This window comes from Lepisma saccharinum, chromosome 3 (assembly GCF_977018435.1).
Source record: "Lepisma saccharinum chromosome 3, izLepSacc3.1, whole genome shotgun sequence".
Classification (NCBI taxonomy): domain Eukaryota; kingdom Metazoa; phylum Arthropoda; class Insecta; order Zygentoma; family Lepismatidae; genus Lepisma; species Lepisma saccharinum.
In genome coordinates this window covers 89,974,501-89,996,312 of record NC_139231.1, presented here as the reverse complement: position 1 = coordinate 89,996,312, position 21,812 = coordinate 89,974,501, and the positions used below count along the sequence as shown (strand labels likewise).

The 21,812-nt window shown below is 40.0% G+C and overlaps 1 protein-coding gene across 1 annotated transcript in view; it reads left to right on the top strand.

The window, feature by feature from the left end:
- The first annotated feature begins 13,863 nt into the window (after positions 1–13,863).
- The window catches only part of pxb (putative Hedgehog signaling attenuator pxb), a 412,264-nt gene continuing 404,315 nt past the window's right edge, over positions 13,864–21,812 (top strand). Inside the window, exon 1 of the mRNA XM_083119000.1 lies at positions 13,864–14,615. The gene's annotated coding sequence lies outside the window, so the exon portion shown is untranslated. The remainder of the gene's footprint in view (positions 14,616–21,812) is intronic.

Below are 21,812 nucleotides of genomic sequence, written 5' to 3'. Positions count from 1 at the left end.
AGAGCTCTGTTCCCGCCGGAATATAAGAAACATTTCAAGAAGTTCTCCGGGGCCGACAGGATTTTGCCGTCTGCCTTCATCGAGGAATTCGAAGCAACAGCGCGGGAGTTAGGACTTGCGGATGGAGAGCGATTACTCGTGCTGAAAGGCCTAATGCAAGATCGGGCAAAGAACTGGCTGGATCGGAATGAAAGACACTTTCATTCATACTCGGCGTTTAGGGAAGCGTTCCTGACACACTTTCAGCGCCCTATGCAAGTGGAAAGGATGCTCATCCAGCTGAGGAACGAGAGGTACGACAGGAACGGGGGACTTACTTTTTCGCAATATTTCTGGCGTAAGTTCAATGAGTTCCAAGCTCTCCAGCCACAGATGACCACGTCGGAGATAATTGCGGCCCTAATTTATCATTACCCGCAAGAGATAAGACGGCATCTCAACGGGGCGTGCGTTTTCGACGCAGAAGCCATGTCGCTCACGCTCGAGAACCTAAACCAGTGCGAAGAGGAAGGCGAGAGGATGCGGAGTGACAGATGGAACAAAAGGAGACGACCGGAGGAAGAAGGAAACCGGGGAAACAAGCACCCACGCGTTCATTTCGTCCAGAGGAGGTACGATGGGCAGCAACGCGCTCCAGGAGCCGAAGTTCGCCAGCTTCGAGATGATCCGCCTTCGCCACGACAGAGACGCCAGTATCGGGGACAGAGACGTCGAGGTGGTCAGACTCGTAGGTCGCCGGGTCACCATGGCAACAACAACGACAGCAGCTTTTCCAACGGCCGAGTGAACAATGGTTATTATCAGCGTCACCCCGACAGTAGACCAGAGAGCCCGCGTTCTGACAATGGGCACACAAGGCGCAGCCCGCCGAGGGTTCAAAGGAGCCCGACGCGAAACGCGAACGGGCCGAATCCCAGCAACACGTCTCCACAGCCGGGGCCGTCAGGTCGTCAGCGCCGAAGGGAGGAATGGGATGGCGAAACATGGTTAAGCGACATCGCGCCATGTTAGAAGTATAAAATAACATTGCGCCATACCCAGAGTGTATAAAATGTATATTTATCATGTAAATTGGAGGTATCATTTATATCATGTGTTTTGTGTTATCGAACTGGTTTACTTTTCTTGTACAGGGTGTTAAAAAATTTGTAGTCAAAAATTTCATGCCCCTGATTAGTAAAAAATTTTATTCGCCTACAGAATTTTTTGATCGGAAGGAGGGCGAAATGTCACGGTAGCTAGTGACATCTAAACGCAGTTCGATATAAATTATTTTTTGTCTATTGATTCATTTTATGCACAAACATGAAAGTGTGAGGTTTGATTTATTTTGTGAATAAACTTGTATCCGAGCCAGACGTCGGAAGCTGGGGACGGGTTTTTCTTGAGTGACAGCCGCCGCTTAGGACATGACATATTTGCACCAACACGGAGATAAGGAAAGATTATTTTCGCCGCTACCGGGCTCGAGTCGCAGCAGGCGTTCGAACCCATGTTCACGGATGACCAGGAAGACCAGCTGGAGCTCAAGCCTGCAAGGATCCAGGACGCGTCGCTGACCGCGTTTCAAGACAATGGAGAGAGGTCATTTCCACCCCTCTGAAACAGAAGCCAAGCCACTTGAGCGTCATTTTCAACGGAAGAATTCGAATCTCTTATATATAGGCAGTACTATGATTCCAGACACAGTTTTTACCCGGATTTCACAGAGAGAGCATCTCCGCGCTACACTCTCGCGTGATCATTGTTTTGTGTCCGTGGACTTTGTTTCCTTACGTACCGTGAGCGAATCGCAGATAGAGGGTTACCGGTGTGCGCCTTATTTTGGTGAAGATTACGCGGTGATTTGTTTTTTGCCGAGCGTCAACTACATAATCATGGGCGGCTAAAGGAGATTGAGAAGGGAGTCTGTCGACTTCCCTGACACCTGCAACGACGCCGAAGCCAGTCAGACGACGCCGAAGCCAGTCAGACGACGCCGAAACCAAACACTGCCCAAAGCCCGAAGGACGCTTTCAGATCGACGTCCAATTGATGCCCGACACTGGGGATAGTCCGAACCGGCGCGTGACCACGTACACCCGACGCTAGTGACAAGAGGAACGCCCGAAGTACTGAGGAGGTGCAAGTACACCATGTCGTCGCAATTATTCTTCGTCGCGATCGACCTCGGAGGACAATTTCGCCACGAAGAAACCGTGTGCCAAGTCCCGCGTCCAGGAGAGATGAATGACCACGCCATGTAGCAGAGTCTGGTACAGTATACTTCAGAGGGTCACAAGTACATGTAAACGTGCGCCGTTAGTATCAACACCGTACAGTCAACGCCGACGTCTCACTTATTTGCAAAGATACTCAGGAAAACCCAAACCTAACTTCCACGTCTAAAAATTGTTTTGGTATTGTTATAAAAAAGGGTAATTTCATGTTCAGATGTTCTAATTTAATTGTCTGCATTCAGGGTTAGAAGCTCCATTACATTTCTTTAATATTTAGTATAAATTGTCAAAGTGTGCTCCATTTTTTGGTGTAACTGACCGCCCCGTCGCGCCATTTAATTTGTCAATAGTTGACTGATGAGTCCTTTTTAATTATGGAAAGCGTAGTTGTTTTTATTGCAAGGTCGTGTGCGTGAAATAGTATTATTTGTTGCATAGTGGTTTTTAAGGTAATTTTTGCTCGCGCCGACGATTGATTAGTGTATTCCGGCAGCTGGAGCCAATTAAGTTTTTGCACCCCTATGTAATTGTGTAGTTGTTCTCATTGGACGAGAGAGGCTTGTGTGTAATACCCCCGTCCGAGAAACTTGTATAAAGTCGTGCTTACGACTGGGTGCAAACGTTCAGTCGAACGAAAGATTTAACCACGCCGACCCAATTGTCTTAGTTAACCGCTTTCCGAGGGCTGGCACTCAAGTTAATTTAAAAGAGCACAGGAGCTGGCAGACAAATGCCCTAAATTCACATAAAGGTTTAAAAATTAAAAGGAATGATATGTTAATGAGATCCATGATTTGTATCCATACTTCACATGTAAAAATACCTCATGTGTGTGAAAGAGAGATAGCGTGAATGTTGTGAGAGTGAGGAGGCTTTGTAAACAGTTGTTGATTGCAATATTATTTTTGTTGTTACAATATATATTCACTTTTTACCGTTCGTCAGTGTTGTTATTTGACGTTTTTCAGGTACCGGATATTATGCTATTAGTGTGTTATGAATGTTCGAATCTACATATCAAAGGTAAACAAAACAGTGTAACATTTCAAGGTATTAATCTCCGCCTCGCAATAGTATGACAATAAACGACCGTCTCAGTACCGAACTTGATAACTGGACCGTGAGTCACGACCGTTTTCCCGTACACATAACGACGTTTGGCCCCGCGCCGGGGAATGATTGACACGTCATTTCGGGAAACGTGAGTGCACTCGTTACACTGGTATCGATCTCCTGTGGAGATACATTGCACAGTGTTTCAGATCATACTTTAAGCTGTCACTCTAAGAAATAATGCAACTGAGTTAGTGGTAACAGGATAGGCTACTTCTTTTTGCAGAATTGACGTTTCTTAGCACCATCTTTAGTGTCTGGTTACACCATTTGCTGTCAAAGCACACCAAGTATGGAGACCTTTAACACTCGATAAGTTTTGTGGTACACCAATTATGGCGTTACACAACTTTTGGTGGCAACTTAGCCGCTTACTTTTTAGAATATGTGCTGTACTGATAGAATAGATTGAACTTAGAACAATCAAACGTTTAGTATAGAAAGTACGTAAATAGGAAAATACGTTGATGTTTTCAATGCCATTGATTTATGAGATGAATTAAGGAAAGAAGCAATAGCAAATAGGTTTACCAGTGAATTGATAACTGTTAATTTGAAGTTAGAACCGCATAACATCAATAAAACGATGTGTAACATGAGCATGTGAACCTTGGGTACTTAAAGAGAGTAAGCAAGCTTAATTCTGCGGAAAATAACAAGCTGAATAAATCGAAAAACTAATAGTGAATTTGACATACAGGTGTACAGCGGGGGGTAGTGGTGGTGATTGGGAGGGGCTTGGACGGCAGTTTCCCCCTTACTTTTGGCCACTACTCGGCCCCGCAGTATGGCCTCTTAATGCTAAACCTTGTGTACCAAGAGAAAGTAAATTGTCCTTGCGCCCCATTACGGTTTTGACACCCAATCGCCGGAATTGGTGAGAGGTGTAGCAGGTATTGGTCATATCGAGAAAACAGAAGATTGAAAGATGAAGAGAACAACAAAATGGAAACAATTTGCATACAGACTAAAAGAAAATGGGGAGACGATGTAAAAGGATTGATTGGATTGGATTTTTTATATTTAGCGTTGCTTTCCTTCCAGTTTTAACTAATTGCCACGATGGGTGATGGAATGATAAAATTGATGAAGGGACACTGACAAACAGCAACCATGCCCTGGCCAAGATTCGAAGCCGGGACCCTTGGTATCGTTGTGCCTGATGTAAAAGAAGACTTAAGGAGAATGGGCATAAAACAGGGGCACAAGGTTATTGAACTGGCCAAGAGCCAGCAAAAGTTGGAGCAAAGGATGAAGAAAGATGATTATTACTTTTAGTGGAATATTCATAATAAGAATATTTTTAATCACTCACAACATGCAAAATCATTAGGTTTAGTTTAGATATAATTTTCATTAATTGCATTGTGACAATTTTAAATCACAGTTTTCCAATTTCGAAAGAAATTGGGTGTCTTGCAGTCGACTTGAAATTTTGTATGTCTCGCAAAACTCGTATTAGTTATATATACCGCGTGAGCCACCTAAAAGTACCACCTGAAATAGCGAAGAAACAGTAGCGATGTGAGGTTTGCGGGAAACAATAATATCAAATGGGCTCGTAAATCGGAGGTATGGGGTCGGTCGAAAAATATCGACAAATGGGGCATCTGGAGCAAAGTCATATTTTTTTAAATGGAACGATATACAATAACATGCATAATATAAAAGAGCACACGCAGAGAAACACAACGCCGTTGGTCTCATGCATCTACTGCACATAGGAACGAAGATATGGCCATGTGAAAATATGTAAACAAACTAACAAGTGGCCCACTTGACCGTCAGTACCACGGCATGTAAGACTTCTCAGGTGCCTGACAGAACTGCCTTTATTCAGAGCAAGTTTTGATAGCAGGTCCACGAGATCGTGTTAGTTCATAGCAAGCAGTCGTAGTGGTAAAAGCGAAGATTATGGTGTTTACAAACATAGAAAAAGCGGACATGATCCTGGTTTATGGGAAATGCCGAAAGAATGCCTCAGAAGCCTACCGTGTGTAAGCAGAGAGATATCCGGACAGACGACAGCCATCTCGACGTCTGTTTGGTAAGTTATTTATTAAATTAAGAGACACCGGAAGTGTAACACCACGAGCACGTGTGCGGAACAAGCCAACTACAGGTGAGGCAGGTGCAACAAATGTTCTCGCCGCTGTTGCTGTGAATCCGCACGTTAGCTCCCGTGAAATTGCCAGGGATGCTGGGATGAGTCAGCGAAGTGTATTGCGCATTCTGCACACACACAAGTTTCACCCACATCATATCTCCCTCCATCAGGAACTTCACGGGAATGATTTTGTGGACCGTGTTCGGTTTTGCACATGGATGTTACGACACGACACACCCGATTTGTCACGTATCCTCTTCACTGACGAGGCTACTTTTACCAATCATGGAAATGTCAACCTAAGGAACATGCACTATTGGTCGGTGACAAATCCACATTGGCTTCGCCAAGTGGAACGCCAGCGCCCATGGAGTGTGAACGTGTGGTGTGGTATAGTGGGTGAACATCTCATTGGCCCTTTTTTTATACAAGGGACACTGAATGCTGACCGATACATACAGTTTTTACAACATGAACTGCCTGTACTATTGGAGGACATACCACTTCAGACAAGGAGGGAAATGTGGTACCAATATGACGGGTGCCCAGCTCACAGTGCAAGACGCGCTACAGCATGTGTGGAAGATACATTTCCAAATCGTTGGATTGGACGTGGAGGGCCTGTCAAATGGCCGACTCGTTCCCCAGATTTGTCACCGTTAGACTTTTTCCTGTGGGGAAAGGTGAAGGACATTGTCTACCGGGATGTGCCAACAACTCCAGAGGATATGCAACACCGCATTACTGCGGCCTGTAGGGACATTCCCTACGAGATGCTACATTCTGTGCAACGATCTTTGCGTGCCTCGTTCCCTGTATCGCAGCTGACGGCCACCACTTTGAACACACACTTTGACAGGTTTTCGCTTCTTACGCAGTGGTTCTTCGACATACTGTCATGGTCATTTTCATTATGCTGTAACACTGTCAAATACATGGTGCTGACGATGTCTACTGTATTTTTCTTCCTTTAACACGTTCTGTCTTCATCTTGTCCAATGGCTTCCGACATCTCATACTTGTACATGCCGTGGTACTGACGGTCAAGTGGGCCACTTGTTAGTTTGTTTACATATTTTCACATGGCCATATCTTCGTTCCTATGTGCAGTAGATGCATGAGACCAACGGCGTTGTGTTTCTCTGCGTGTGCTCTTTTATATTATGCATGTTATTGTATATCGTTCCATTTAAAAAAATATGACTTTGCTCCAGATGCCCCATTTGTTGATATTTTTCGACCCACCCCATACCTCCGATTTACGAGCCCCATTTGATATTATTGTTTCCCGCAAACCTCACATCGCTACTGTTTCTTCGCTATTTCAGGTGGTACTTTTAGGTGCCTCACGCGGTATATATATATATATATATATATATATATATATATATATATATATATATATATATATATATATATACACACACACACACACATATATAGTTCACGTAAGGGGGGGAGGGGTGTATAACTTTTGGTATGATTAGGGTTGCTGTATTTCATAAGTGGAAATCCGGGACACTGCTGACCGGAAGCTTGTTGGGGAGCGAGGGGGGGGGGGTTGCTGGACCCGACAAATTTGTGTACGTACATATCCATTATCACTTTCTTTGCACTTCTTAAAAAGGAACCTACTTCTTAGTATATCATTAATCTTGCAATTGCTTTTCGGTGCCATGATGAACTAAGCTGCTATCTCAAAATGTCGAAACTTTACTACAAACTCAGTGTACTAATTAACTACAGTGCACAACTGTATAAAACTATTTTCCCACCTGATTTCTCTCCACTTACAATGAAATTATTTTCACCTTATTGTCTCAGTTTTCACTGCCATCGTTTAGTGTGCATTTGGATATACATTCTTCAAAATTCAGACCTTTCCCTCCCGTTCTGACTCTCTATCTCTAAGTATTGTCTCTGCTTTGGATTAAATTCCATTAAAGTTTTCAGAACTCTGTCTTAGTTTTTTTTTCTATTTTTTAATATTTCTATTAGAATACTGTCATCTTCACAGTACTAAACAGTCCACCTTTTGAGGTTCCTAACATAATCTTGCACTGCAAGAAAACAATTTGGTTAAACAAGTGGAGATGTTTGAAATTCCCACAGGTTACACAGTGAAGAAACTGAAGAAGAGCTTGCTGAAATATTACTCTTCTGGTAAATTGTAAAGTCTGTATATTTTCTTACAATTAGTGAATACATTTCCACAAGTCACGCTATTTAGTATCGATACTTTTCTGTTCATCTTGTGTCAAACAACTTGAGAATGTTACGGTGTTTCCCTGGTTTTCTTGCACTGCGTTTTTAAAAATCAAACTACCTTTAAGAAGACTCGAGGGAAAAAAATTATAACTGATTTGACAGTCAGAATGCAGTTTATTATTGCAGAAACTCCCAAACTATCAGGATATTGCAGACACTTGGTCTGCAGTCCCATCTGGTGTGTGAAATTTGGTATTTCCCATCCGTATTCCGTTCTATACGTCTCGAATTTAGGAGAATACAATAAATCCGAAGAAATTTTTATGAACAAGCGGATAGAACAGGTAATATGGTAATTTTACTGAACCATAAGGGGGGTTTGGATCCGTTGAACCACCCTTAAATACGCCCATGTGTATGTATATATATATATTGTCCAAAGGGAATGTATTTACGACTTCCTTTTTTCTTTTTGTAGCAGTCAGCATGAAATTTTACATTTTTATGTATCTGGTGTCCTTTTATATTTAAATGGGGAAGATATGACCCGTTCCAACCTTACACTGTGAGATGTTACAAAGGGCGCACTTTGATATGAAAATGCCGTTGGAAAGTTTGTATAATTAAGCGCGCTGTAATTTGGAGCAAAAATCGTGATTAGAAAATGTTCCCAACTCGTTTGAAGTTAATGCGAAAAAAAAAAAAGAAAGAACTTATCACCTGAAAATTGATTGTGTTTCAATTCGTGGGTAACAAAAGAACTCGTGTGCTAGATTGCATTGCGAGGGGATAAAGAACGAAATAATAAACAACAGACCTTGTTTTTATGTAGTAACAAAATGCGCATGAGGAAAAGATAGTTTTGTTTCAATACAAGAAGCAAGCAAAGAACAGCTTCGTTAGTTGACTCGTTCTCCGCTTCTATTTTGTTTTTCGTGCACACTGAGTTTGGAATAATAATCCAGTCCCTGCCATAAAGTTCCGTAGAAATGTTTGTTTTGTCTCACCACCTGGAGCTGATAGAACTCATAATAAGGGAATCAGAAAAACTTGGACAAGCATCACAGCACAAACGTTAACAGCGTATAGAGAGCATTAATGTAAACAACTTTTCTCAACATGGCCTTGACGTTTGACGCCTCTATTGATCCTACGAGCCATAGAAAAACGGAATTCTAGGCTAAATATAGAATGCAACCACACATCACAGGTTGACAATTGGCGCTAATGACTGACTGACTTTGTAATTACTATGAGCAAAATATAGTTATGACTTTTCGGTGGATAATCAGGTAGATATCTGATTGGTACGTCTGAAGAAGCCGCATTGGAGCAGTTTCAGTGCCCAGCCAGACACAAATATCTGGAAAGACCCTAAACCGCTGCTCTCCCACAGACCTTTCCCAGCGGCGAGCGCTCTGGGCGCTGGATAGTTGTAGGAGGGGGAGAAAACTTGGCATTACGCTTATGGGAGTATTATTTTCCTTATTCTCTTGTGAATATCAAACTTCCGATGGCGTAGAAAACCACATCGACGGAAAGAGGAGAAGACACGTTGAAGATTTTTTTGTAGTGGGAAAAGTCGAAAACTCCCATTTGATTAACCGTAACTTGAAGTTGTTGCGTTCCTTTTCTCCATAAGTAATGCATGGGATTTGAAAATTATTATGCATCATATTTTTCGTGTCTAGCTTAATCAAATTGATAAACCGTTGCAACATGGGGAGAAATTCATACTCTCTTATAGTCGGAGTTTTTCTTAGTAGCATTACGACGTTATTGACATAAATGTACAGCTGTTGCAAAACTGTCACTCTTCGCTTAAGTAATTATCACTCTCTCAGCCACTAATTCTCGGTCTTGTCTTGATTTTGCAAGAGATCTGTCTCTCTCTCGCTCTCATCTCGACGAGTCACGAAGGGTCTCGCCTCGAATTTTACAATGTCGTCTCGGCTTTATAAGCCAGAAAAGTGCAAGAAAAATTAGAAACAGAGAGAGGGATGGGGGATTAAGGTAAGGAACAGAGAAACAAGGAAGAAAGAAACAAGAGGTGAAACAGGAAGGCAGAAAGTGAACGAGACAAGTAGATTAAAGAACGCTGATACAGATAGAAATGAAGTGAATACGTAGGCGAGAAAAACTAATGAATGAAAAGCGAGACCACGGCCAAAGAGACAACTGGAACAGACAACACAATGTCTCCCATTACATAAATGACTGTGTAAGCTGCAACCAAGTGTGGAGAGAAATGCAAACAATAAAATATGCAGAGAACTGCCTGCTCATTCCACATGCAAAAAACAAAGCAAGAGAAAAAAGCCTCCATTTCTTTCCCAGTATGCAAACACTACATCCACATACAAGAGACACCTAATCAGGCTTAAGATCTACAAGCAGCAAGAAGAGACCAGGAGTGGATGGATGCTTTACCATCAGCAACATATCACTGAACGCCGCTTCATATCTTGAGGCCATGAGGGTCAACGAACGCTGAAGATAATATACCCACTAACACCTTAAGCTGTCGTCTGCATCATGCAGAAAGAAACAAGACGAGAAGGAATAAAGAGAGTTAAAGAAAGGAATGGGGCGGGTCAAAACCAGGGCCTGTGGCTGTATTCTTCGTCGGGGAACACCCCCTTGAGAGAGCTTTTAGCACTTTTGATACTTGCAAATCAAAAGTGAATGGTTTTCTAAAAGCTAGCCAGGACCCTTTTTTACGGATTCCTGAGTACAGATCGCAGCAAGAGTTTTTTTTCTCACTCTTTTGAACAACAATGGCCAACATGTTACGGTGTGGTGTAACAGCGTCAGTCGGATGTTTTTCGTGTTGGATCCGGTTTCGGTGGAACTTTTACCCTGGCGTAAACGGCCGAAAACGCCAGAACAAATAGAGCTTGGATTTGTATGTAAATACATATTCTATTCCTTTCTAGATACATTCCTTGAACACGAAAATGTCAACGAATTATGTAATTGACATCATTTTGCATAAGTTTGTTACATACTTTTACATATTTGCCAGGATATTACATATTTTACATATGTGCTCATTTACTTTACATGAAACAAAATATTTCGGTATTTTTTTCCTATCTTGATCCTTTATCCTATACTTTCGATCTGTGAAACATGATGAATAAAATTTGTATCTCATATAATGTAATATTTTCTAATCAATTAGGTGCATAGTGCTTACGATCACCTAAGGTTGACTGCCAAGTCGAAAAACAGGCTTAAAAAACAAAAGAAAACTGGACCTGTTATTTATCGAAAGATGCCGGAGTTTCCCTCCCCTCCCCTTTCTGGTTACATATTTTCGTTTCGCTTTTAGCTTTAGGCAAAGCACCTAGAAACTTGGCATCAGTGGACAAGAAAGCTACTTTCCTATTCCTGTACGTAGCGAGTTACACAGTTTGTTTCCTTGTACAAAAAAAGTACAAAAGTTGCTATGTATTTTCATTCCATTGTTCTTCCTGAAGACGCTTTTTTTTAACAATTTGTTTCGAAAGTTACAAACTCTCGCACATATTTACATATTCTACAATAATTTGGGATGTGAAAAGTAATTAATAGTTGACAAAATTGGTTTCTTAAATATGTGCGCGTTGCTGTTTTTTTTTTAGTTTATAAATTTGACACAAATTTTAATTTGAACAACTTATGTCTTTAAAATTACGTTGAGTATGTTCAAATAAAATATATATCTAGCAGAATTCTTGAAATTTCTTGTATACTCGATTATTATTAATATTACATATTCTATGATACTACATATTTAGCTACACATCCTTTTGATAATATATATTTAGACACATATTTTATCAATTATTGTTACATATTTATGTACCTATTTTGTAATCCTACTCTGGACTTCTCATACCATTTGGCTAAGCGGCAACTCAAATTGGGTGCAGTATAAATAAAAAGGTTCACCAAGTAAGCAAAATAGGCGGTTAAAATTTACACTTACAAATAGCAAAAAATTGTGTCTGAAACTCAAATACGCAAATAAAATAGTGCTTACACAAGTTCATAACAACTATGCATTGTATGAAAATGTAGTATGTAACTCGAATATAACATTTTAGAAATGTCAATGAACTTCCACTTTTCAGCAATTTGATGTTAATGAATGGTTAATGATGAATGCCTTGTCCAGAACTAGAAATTTGGATTGTCTGGCTTAAAGTACTGGAAAAAATTGGCAAGATTTATATTTGAAGTCCATTTTATACACAGATAGGCTAATATGGACTAGGTATATAGGCAGGTTTAAGTGAAATTCGAACCACTGTGAGGGCCTCCTCGATAGCGTAGTGGTAACGTAATCAAGGGGTCCCGGGTTCGATACCCGGTGGAGGCACATGGCACAGTGGTTCGGATCCCACTTTAAACTGTAGGTCCAGTTCCGATTAGCCTTTCTGTGCATAAAGTGAACTTAAAACAACAAATCAATCAATCAATTGAACAATTGTGCAGGACTGAACCTGGGACATCATGATTATGAGTTTTAAGCCACTACGAGTAAGGTGTTGCACTATCCACTCTACCACCGAGGCCGGCTGAGTATATTGAATGTAGAGGCTCTTTTACTCCCCCTCCGCACTTCATAATTCAATGTTCTTTGAATTCTAACAACAAATGTTTCCCCAGATGTTTGAATTCAAAATCTGATCGACGTGTTCCAACAGCTGATTGGACATGGCTTCCTCAACTTGTCATTGTTCCACCTCTAGCACTGATTAAAAGATCCAAATGACCACGTACCCTGTCTGTACGTCACGTCAATTGCACGATTGTACTCTTTCGACGAACCGTGGAGTGGGGGTGGAAAAAAAAGAAACACGAGTTGGAGGGTTGAATAGAAGTCACAATATCGCGGTAGGCTTGTTTGTGCTTCAAGATCTTATCACCCTGTTACAATAGGGTAGTGTTTTCGCATTCAGCAAACGCGCAGGGCTTGTCAAAGGGGGGAAATTATGGATGAAGTATGGGTCTGTGGAAAGCTTTCGTAAATTGTCGACAGAACAGAGATGGGTGAATGTTGACATAATGTAAAAGACATGCTTGCTGTTTGAGCCTCAGACAGAACCTTTTGTTCTGAGAGGGCTTAAGTTGATTTGGAGGTGATATTTCTGTGAGAACGGGAAAACGCGGAAGCGGTACTCATTGACTGCCTTTTAGTAAACATGCTAGTAAAAGATATGCAGGGCAACAGAGTTAGAGTGATTTATGGCAACTAAAATTATCGACAGGGTCGTCCCACTGGGTAGGCGACGGTGGGGTTTAGAGAAAGAGAAAGAAATAACGAAACAGATGAAGGGGATCGCTGAAAGAGGAAAGACATAGGGCAAGAGCAACAGAACAGGAAATATATTAATGTGAATGATTGTATTGTGGTTAAGTTTCGGAAAGTTTACTTTCTGAAATATAAATCGTGATTTCAGTTGTCGACGAGGACTACAGATAAACTGACCGACCTACTGTTTGGTAGTTTTTCTGCCCACAAACCTAACCTAACCTAACCGGATGTTGGATGAAAGACTCAATCTAGCGAACCTTTCACGATCTCGAAGGTTCTGGGTTCGATTCTCAGAGGGACAAAAGCGATGTAACATAACTCAATCATTGTTGAATGTTTAAGGAACTATTACAATCCTAAAATGAAGTCCCAATAGTCAAGTAGTTAACGCTGTCGCCTTGAAATAAAGGTTCCCTGGTTTGATTTGCAGATCCAACTCCGAGTATCTTCCCTGTGTTTATAAAATGGTCTGAAAAGGTCTTTTTCATTTTCAATTTTAAATGCTTTTATTCTTTTTAATTTGCAAACTGCATTAACTAGTAAACACTAGTACAAAAATGTAAACCTTTAAGTCACTGGGGTTGGGGAAGGTGCTGAAAGAAAATTTTGAACGGGGAGAATGAACAAGCAAGATTTCTCTCCTTGCCAGCATTTTCTGTGAAGAATCAGTATTCATGAGAAGGGTAGGCATGGTAAAGCAAGCTCAGGAATAATTCCGCTGAACAAAACAGCTGACTTGGCTTCTATCTGCCTCTCAATGAGAATGAGCGACCCGATACGGGGGGATATTTCTCCCAGCGTAGGTGCTCCGCGTTCGGCGCCGTCCCGAACATAACCGATGGCTCCCGAAGCAAGTTCCACGGTCGACGTACGATGTTGGCGACCAACAGTTCATACAGTCGCCTCGATAGGCTGACTGATAGAGACGCGTCGAACGTTGCGTTGTCGGTGGACATCTCCAAGGTGCTTTTCGTGTGTTTTATCAATACCCGCCAAGCTACCGCTCTGAAAAACACCTGTCGTAAAAAGATACGCGATGAATTCGGGGTCTCCTTTAATTGGTGAGTACTGTGTGCGTGTGTGTTCGCGTGTGATCGTGTGTGTATAACATTTTTATGTCGAACGTTGCGTTATCGTGGTGCCTGGTTGGTTGGTGTTTATCTTAGGGAAGAATATGTCTTCTGGGTTACTGATAAGAATCTAAAAAGTTGCTGGGAAGGAAGAAAATACAGTGTAAAGCCACTATCACAACTTCATAAAACTCTCGTGTGGATTTGCTTGTGAGCCGGTGGTCCAACTCAAGCAACCGGCGAAAGAGTGGTCCAGCGAGCAACATCCGCTGCCGGCAACGCGTTTGGTGGTCCATCCACTCAAACCCGTCTTGTCAGAGGGCTTCGGGCATTCTTGAGGCTGTCCAAGGTGAAAAAGAGTCGCTGATGTGAAAAAAAAAGCTACTTTCCAGTGCCCGTGTTCTTGTGAGTCTTTTTTATCGTTCCCTAGAAGGAGTTTTCATCATTGAATTTACTGTTTCGCACCCAGAATCGCATTCCAAGCAAACATTGTGTGGTGAAGTGGCCAGGTGATGATGTCTAAGGAAAATATCGACATAGAATAATGTCTAGAGAAACTTTGGCGGAGTTTAAAATACGCGGATCCATTAAAGGTAAGTGTCCAGTCTAAAGTAACGCTCAGTAATTTGCCTGCAACAAAGTGTGCATTTGCTAAATAGACCTTATAGGCGCAAGATATTTCTTATGGGTTCATAGAGGCACGGTTTTAACTATATTTTATCTGTATTTATTTTAGTATTAAGAACGTAAGCAATCTGTGATTTGAACGAATCAATGTGAAACACAATACCTGTGCAAATTGTAGAAATCGTATTAATTATTATTAATAAATATTAATTTTGAAACTTAATTCATGAAACATACCGTACAGCAATATCATCAATATTTTAAAGGAAAAGATCGTGAGATCTTAAATTAGTTTAACACCAACATGAATATCAAAAGGTGAGACAGTCACTACTAGTGAATAATGGGGGTTGACTGCCAAAATATAGCGTGAACTTTTCATAAAGGTAAGAAAAAGAACTACAACCACGTACTAGATTCATGTTATGAGGCTTCTTTTAACATTAGCGGCAATATACGCAATACAATATAAACAAATGAAACTGGAGAAGGTACAAGGACTCCACGATGGAGCAGTGGTAGCGACATCGCCTTGTAATCAAGTGTCCCGGATTCGTTACCTGGTGGAAGCACTTAGCACATAGTGGTTCGGATCCCACTTTAAACTGTAGGTCCAGTCCCAATTAGACTTATTGTGCATATAAAGTGGACTTAAGACTCCAACTCAATCAATCAAAGGTACAAAATTCGACTTATATTATTATACTATTTACAGCTTGAGAATAACGAAATCAAAAGACAATTAATTGAAACACGCACGTAATTCACAAATATATTTATTCCATTAAATAATCGTAGAAATCGGCGCATTTTTCAATTTGCTGCAATGAACAGTTAAACCATTATTATTAGTTAAACCATTCATCATTTCTTTTTCGAAAGAAAAATAAGTTTACAATAATCTTATGCTTAAGTGGCCACATTGCATTTATGCATTTCAGTTATCCCTTTAAAATTTGTAGTCGAATTGGCAGTCGTCGCCAGTCGACAATTCTTTCTTGCTGATATCCAAGATATCGTAAACCTACATCACAAACATACAAGATAAGTCTTACTGGCCCAGCCCACCAGTAAATGTAACTTGTGCTTGGTATGAGGATTTTTTTTTAATGTCTTGTTTGTAGCAAAGACGATGTATAAAAATATCCATCCCAAAGACATACATACGTACATGCTTATTAAAAATAAGTTTCTAAACCAACATTTCGTCCCGGATCCGAATGTTTCGCTGTTGACGACTGGAACGCCACCTAGTGCACAGTGAATTGTTAATCCTTGGCCAGTTCGTTTATTGCGTATCTTGCTTGAAACATCGTGTTTATAACTGCAGCATATTGGAATAGTTGCTGAAATGTGCAGTGAATGAAAATTGGAACACCGTACACATGCGTATTTTCATGCTAACAACGGGCTTATTCTGTTTCACTCTGACACTTATCCTGGACATTATGACAAAAAGCCGACACAAAAGTCTGTGACCACCACGTAAGTTCACGTGCAATGTTTGACATACTGTTTTCAAGTTAATATCAGGTATGACATTTTATAATACAGTAGAGCGTCGATTATCCGAAGTAATTGGGGGACATGGGTGTTCGGAAAACTGGTTTGTTCGGATAATCGAACTGTACATGTTTATTTGCCAAAAAGAAGTACTGTACAGTAAATTTATTCATAAAAACAGGCATCTCTTTAAGTATGTATTACAAAGTAACGTACAAAGGCAACTTTAGTAGGAATATATAGTATGTGGTACAGTTTATTAAACAAAAATATGTACATATTACATACGCATTTTGCATGAACAATACACACAGTACACAAAATTAACGTTTAAAAAATCCTTTATTTTGGTCTGTCTAAGCAAGCCTACACGCTTACGAGCAGCTAAGTCACGTACTTTTTTCATTACAGATATCTGAAAGTGAGCGAGTACACAGTTCGGTTAAGCGGTCGTTCGGTTGACCGACGTTCGGATAATCGACGCTCTACTGTATTGTAAACGTATTTCATTATTCGCCTGCTGAATTTACCTCAGCTATGTCAGTTTTCAGCTGTGTGAGTTTGTCGGCTTCCATGTTTAAAGAACAAAACCAGCATACTGGCTCCTGGCCTTTGGTAGATTGAACACACCTAGAAGTACTGCATTATATAGCGAATAATAAACGCTAGAAATAACATTTTCGAACAGACAGAACGAAATGTTTATAGATGAATTGATGTCCCCATAAATATTGATTCTTGGTTTTCTGAATAGAATCGTAAATTACACTAAATATTTTTACTGTCCCAATCACAATACAGCCATGATCTTGAATTCTTGCTTATTGCACTCAGGTTATGTTTAATTTCTGTTAGTCTTATAACCTATTATTTCTGAAGCATATTTTGAGGAAAAGGAGAAAACTGCATAGAAATTTCACTTGATTCTCATAACAATAAAAATTGAATAAATAAATAAATGACAATTGTAATACTTTACAATTTATTGAAATGCCATTAGCACCGAGAAATCTGATCCACAAGGTATAGCTCTATGTGCAGCATTGACATTTACGTAAATGAAATAGAAAAACATAAAATTAAATATTAACGGCTATTAAATAGTTATAATGTAATTTCAATGATTCAGTTCTAAAAAAATATGATGCACACAACTGCACGTTATAAGCATTATCTATTTTCATGCATGTGTCCAAAGAGGATATATATTTTCTTTAATGTACCCTAATATTTTTGTCATCTTTAGCGCTCTATTTTATTAGTTGTCTTCCATTTGGATATTCATCAAAACAAGATTTATAGTAGTGCATGTGTTTTTAAGTTAACCTAGATATCTATTGTAGAATGAATAGCTTCCTATAGAACATTCATCTATTGGAAATCAAATCAATACATACATACCTTTATCAAATTGATATAAATACATAACAAAACTAACAGCAAGTTAATAAAATTTTAAACATTAACTTTATGAATTAAAAGAGGTAGTGCTAATGAACAATGCGTTTAAGATAAAATTGCATTATGCGTGGTTATTACTAAAATTATATCAAAGTGGATTGATTTATTTTTTTTAAATCACTGATTTAAATCACTTTAAGGAAATAATTCATAGATCAATGTACATAAGGAATTTGTAGATATAAGATTCACTTGTGATGAAAGTACATTAATCTTGTAATCAATTAATGGTGTTTATTAGGCTCTAAGAAAGGTACATATGGGGTGAAGCTCATACGATAAGAAATGTAATATGTAAACACACTTAAAATTCTCTTGATCAATAATTTTTATAGGCAAAAATAGCGAACATTTTGTGTAGAATAATATACAAACATTTGCACAGTAGGTTCACACATACAGTATCAGAAACAGAAAAATGTATATTTACATAACTATATATTTTTTATTTGCTTTAATCAAACTGTTCAAATATTTTAACCGGTCGTTTACCAGAAAAAGCAAATCAGAAATAAGATATATCTATATGAACGGTTACAAAAAAACATGCAAGCATATTAAGCGTGTTTTTGTTTTTAAAAATAAAAATAGATTTAAATAAAAAATGTCATCAAAATGATTTTTCTAATAAATGTCATGATTTTCATCCACCCTGATCAATATGTAATTCTTTTCAAAACGACAGTATACTTCAGTAAGTTATTCAAACATAAATTTATAAATACTTGTATAAACTATCCTGTTCGTTGTGAATATTTTGTGAAATATAAGTTGATTAGTTACTATTTATATATTTACGAGTAGCTAGATTAAATTATTAGTTATAATATTTCAGGACAAAGTGTTATTAGAACTGGTGTTACAAAAGTTGTTTCCACACGAGAAAATATATAGGCTAATTGAAATAGCAATTAAAATTAATTCATACGCACAGCTAGTTTTCCTTGTTAACAGAATCAGAGTGCACTATCTCAGCATTTTTTTTGTCTGGAAAATTTCAGTACGTTGTCGCAGAAATCAATATTGCCAATGGCTATTTTCCCCATTTTGCAAGTTTATTTTTGTAAAAAGTGTAAGTGTACCACGGCTTTTTAAACTACATTTAGTTATGTATTTGCTGTCGTGTCACGCTGTAGGGTAAATACATGTAGACCTTCACCATTTGCTGGTATGTACACTTGTATGTATCAGTGTGTGTGTGTGTATGTGCATGTCTGGGTGCACGTTTATGTACATTTTCAAAGCGTTAGCCGCAGGCTATCGCCCACCTTTCTTTTAATCTTTGTTGTATAAATTACGGATAGTTAAAAAATGCAATACAGGCCATGGCGAACCCAGGAATAGGGTATGTCGCGCTTGGGCCTATACCCCGAACTAGAAACGTCGATTTCGAAAATCCTTTTGAAAAAACATCTTTGTATTGCAAATTTTGAAAAATTACGTGTGTTTAAGATTCCTTTTAGAGCAATCAGATGAATTTTCGCCCGGTTTGCTCTCCATGTTGTTTAAAATTATTTGTGATATTTCGTGGCACCGTAAGCATGTTTTATATCACAGATACCTAGACAATATCTAAAGCAAACAGCTTGAATATTCGCTTTAACGCTCTACAAGAAATTCTCAACGGATGTAATCTTTCAGAATTTAAAATGTCATTGTGTTTTTTCAAAACGATAAGAATTTTAGAACACCTTTTTGCCGGCGCAGGCCTAAGGTCGAGGGCAGCCTTCATAAAGGTTATGTTTCCAATTTTTTAAGCTAAAACTACATTATTTGCTATATTTTACCATGATTTCACGTATCTGGCGTTTTGTAAGGGGATATGGGCTAAATGGCGGAGTCATAGCCCAATAGAAGGGGCTCACAATTGGTAATTACACTTCATTGCTTGAAATGGTTTGAGCCCCCGTGGCGGTGTGGTTAGCACAATGGCTACGACGCCAGCCGTCGCGGGTCCGAATTCCGGCCTGGATGTTTGTGAGTGTCCTTTCATAAATTTCATCATATCATCACTCGTCCCATCTTCGCAAATTAGCCAAAAGTGGCACAAAAAGAGAAGAAAAATAAAGCAAATCAATCAATTGAAAAGGTTTAAAAAGTTGTAAATGCCACACATGAGGTGTTTTTAAAATACATGCTAAATTCTAACGAAGTTAAATGCAGTGGCGTGCGGTGATCTTTTTCGTTGGAGAAGCAGGTCCCGACAAATTTAGAAAACCAAGAATTCATTGCTTCTATATGGTACGCTATATTGAAAAAATGAGCACTCTGCCTGATACTGTTCCCTTAACGTCTCTAAGCGGAAAGATGAATCTCCTTGTGCAGTTGATCATTTTTTCGAATTTAAGTTGGTCTGTTGTCAAACAGACGATCGCGGATGATTGAAACAATTTTCAAGATTTTCACACATTAATATTCACAAGTCCACTTTGGCACTACGTAGTTCTTCCCGTAGTCAAAAGTAAACAATGCCAACACTAAAGTTTTTGAAGCAAACAAATAGAAATTCACCGCCCGAAAAACAGTAATTTTTCATCTCGCAAAGCGCTTGAAACAAGTGTGACCGCGACCAGCGAGTTTTACCAACTCAATTTGGCGGATGTGTGTGTCCATGGACATGTTAGCTGTCTTAATAGACCGAATGCTCTGAAACGTTTATCTTTACATAGAATATGTCATCCGTATGTCAGCTATCATATTTTTTGGTTTCTCCTGTGTTTGGAAACTTTATAGTTTATTTATGAATATAAATTTTAACTACACTCATGCTCATAAATTAAGGATAATAGAGGTTTTGGTGCCCCACGATACAGCACTTAAACAAACTAGTTGTGGTAGCACAGACACATGTTGAACACACAAGAAAGACATCCACATACTCTGTTTATTGCAGAAAACGTGAGAAAAACCAAAGAGCGCACATATGATACAAAGCAAGGGAGATTGTAAAATGTTGTTACACAGTTCTTTGAGCATGTGCACAGGTTTCAGTATGGAATGTGATGCCCATGCACATTGACACATGCAGTACAACGGTTTGGCATACTCTCGAGGAGATTGTCGAGCAACAGTTGGGGTATGGCCTCCCATTCTTGCACCAGTGCCTGTCGGAGCTCCTGAAGAGTCCGAGTAGGTGGAAGACAGGTGGCGACACGTCGGCCTAGAGCATCCCAAGCATGTTCGATTGGGTTGAAGTCAGGGGAATAGGCAGGTCACTCCATTCGTATGACGTCTTCTGATTGAAGGTACTCCTCCACAATAGCAGCTCGGTGTGGCCTGGCATTGTCATCCATCAGGAGGAACGTAGGACCGACTGCACCTCTGAAAAGACGAACGTGGTCTTGCAGAATAACATCCCGGTACACCTGACCTGTTACAGTACCTCTGTCGAAGATATGCAAGGGTGTACGTGAACTCAGGATAATGCCACCCCACACCATGACACCACCACCTCCATACTGGTCCCTTCTGACGATGGTACTGGGTCGGTATCTGGTTCCTGGTTCATGCCAGATGGTTTCACGATGAGAATCATTGTTGAGACTATACCTGGACTCGTCAGTGAAGAGTACCTGAGACCATTCTTCCATTGGCCATGTCCTGTGTTCTCTACACCATGTTACGGGCTACTCTGTGACCATGTGACAGTGGAATGCAAATTGCAGACATCCTGGCGAATAAACTGTGCCTGTTGAGTTGTCTGTACACAGTGTGTCTGGAAACAACTGTTCCAGTGGCAGCTGCAAGGTCTCGAGCAAGGTCCCCGGCAGTACTCCGTCAGTGTCTCCGGGAACTTACGGTGAGATACCTGTCTTCTCGTGGTGTTGTACACTGTGGACGTCCACTGCTGTAGTGCCGAGACACGTTTCCAGTCTGTTTTAATCATTGCCATAATCGTGAGATGACACTTTGTGGCACATGGAGCACCTGTGACATGACCTGCTGTCTTTGGCCCGCCTCTAGCCGCCCAAGTATCCTTCCCCTCATTACATCATCAATATGTGTTCATTGAGCCATTTCACACACACACTCACCATTCACACAACCGAACACAACTGCACACTACCTATCGGCACTGTACTCTGGTCAGCAGTTTCGCTCCTGAGAGTCATTTGTCTGCTTACAGCGCCGCCACACACTGGATCAAGGTCATAGTCAACACTGGTTCTTTGGTACAGTACCCGAACATCATTTGAAGC